The sequence below is a fragment of the Zosterops lateralis genome, assembly GCF_965231275.1.
Source record: "Zosterops lateralis genome assembly, chromosome: 9".
Taxonomy (NCBI): Eukaryota; Metazoa; Chordata; class Aves; order Passeriformes; family Zosteropidae; genus Zosterops; species Zosterops lateralis.
This window is the reverse complement of record NC_139769.1, coordinates 28856180-28858412: the sequence shown is the minus strand read 5'-3', so window position 1 is coordinate 28858412 and position 2233 is coordinate 28856180.

Genomic DNA, 2233 nt, shown 5'->3' with positions numbered 1-2233 from the left:
GCTTTCGCATGCATACAAAACAAACCTGCTTTTTCACATGCAGCTGGAAATCCTGGGTCACCCAGGGAGAAGCTGTCCCTGCTCCTATAAGGCTGGGGGGCACCTTCCCAGTGGTGACAGAGAGTGGCACTGACAGTGTCCCCTTGCAAGTCCTGGCCACCATACTGCAAATCATCAATCTGCCCTTTTTTTTTTCCCCTCTGGCAGAGTCAGATCCTAGCCTACAAGGCTGCCAGAGGCTCTGCCCTCCTGGAGACTGGAAGTTTTGCTTAGGAGACAGAGCAGACAGCTCCTCACTCCCCACAAGACACAGATATGGGGATTATTTTCCCCAAAAATGGTTCTTGCCAACCCTCCCCAATGGCTCTGCAGTGTATCTGCATTAAAAACAGCCCTACAGAGAATGGATGTCACCAGGAAATCTCCCAGCCCTGCGGGGTGGGAAAGCTGTGCATCCTCAGAGACTCCTGTCAGCTTTGTTAGTGATTTAAATAATACGGATGCAGAAAGCTGCAAGAGAGATGCCCATACCCCACTTTGCAGTGATATTGCTCCCAATTTTAGCATCCTAAAGGGATCCAGCTCCCCAGCACCACTGGGATCTCTCTGGGATGGAGGAACAATCATGATCTTGAAACAGCATCAAAGCTCAGCTCCTCGTTGCTCTTGTGGTGGGAATGAGGATGGGATGCCTGGTTTTAGGGCCTGAAGTGATCATCCCTTGGGCCTTGGATGTGCTGCTCCAGGCAGGGAATCCATCCATAGCTACAGATCCACAGCGAGACCTTTCTCTTGTGGGGCTGATGGAATGCTGAGACTTGAAATATGTTTTGACAGCTCCTGGCAGGGTGACCTGTGAGGGGGAGGCCTCCTGGAGCTGGGTGCCAACATCCTGAGGCCAGTGGAGCAGGCAGGCAGGGTACTGGATTTTGTCTTGGTAGTACCAATCCTATCCTCTGCTGTGGGAATGTTCATTTTAGGTGAGTCTTGAAGGTGTGTGACTGAACACAGCCACCCAGAGATGGGGATGGGCCTGGTGTGCTCCCAGGTTAACTGCTGGGGAGGGTATTGACTTGGAAATTCTGCACTTGTAAATCCCTGCATCACCCATTGATTTCTATTAACAGCAGCCCTGTGGCTAGAGATCCATGTGTCTGTAAACACCAGTGGGAAACCTTGGAGTAAAACGGGAGACTGGGGGTTTGGGGGAGGGTAGAATACCTCAAGCATCTGGCTTGACTTTCATTTGAATCCTCCTGACCAAACTGAGCTCCCCCAGACTCTCTGAGTGGCAAAGCACTGGAGCAGAGGAGGGGAAGAGTTCTGGGAGCTTTCAAAAAGCTAAAAAAGGCATGAGGTACAAAGCTTTCACTTCCTTCCAGAGGATCACACGCTTCTAAGCATGCAATGTTTTGGAGAAATAAAATCTGTGGCGTGAAGAATTGGTGCCCCTTTGGGAAGGATTCTGGCTGGATCTCTGGTTCCCACCGTTTTGGGTCTGTCATTGCAGCAGATCAGCAGTGTCAGGGACTTCAAGCAGCTCTGCCAGCAGCCTCCTGACAGCATCCAAAGGGGAGGTGTCATGGCTGGAGTGTCTTTCCACCCCCTCAAACAGCCCTGCTAGCCCTTTGGATCTGTATCAGGACGACCCAGATAATGGGGATGAGAGGGGGAGGCTGAGCTTTACGCAGAGCTGGTGCTACGGGGATTTGCAGCCCTGGGTCGGGCCAGCCCCAGGCCATCCCTCGGTGTCCCTGGGGAGCACTTGGGCATTTTGTTACGTTCAAAGGAAGAAAGGAGTCACCCATGAATTAGCACTGCAATCCCTTCCTGCTCTTCCCCTGCCAGGTACCAGCAAACAAAGACCACGGAGCTGTCCGTGCCCAGGCAGTCCTTTCCTTGCTCCGATGGCCCTCATCCCTTTCCTGTCCCTTTCCCCCCGTGCCCGCAGCGGGGGCTGGCGAGTCCTCCATGGGCAGCAGCCAGCCTGCGGCAATAACGAGAGCAAGTCAGGCAGTGCCATCCTCCACAAGCCTCTGTCTGCTCTGTGTGTGTGTGTGTGCATCTGCGAGAGCTCTCCCTGCTCCCCCTTCCCTCTCTTTCCTAACCCCCCTCCTTCCACCAGCTCTTGTTCTTTGCACGGCATGCGGGGCTGGGGAGCCGGGGGAAGTGGCACAGTGCTGCTGCTCTTGAGGACACAACCGTGGCCAGCCCGGGGCCCTCGCCCTCCCCG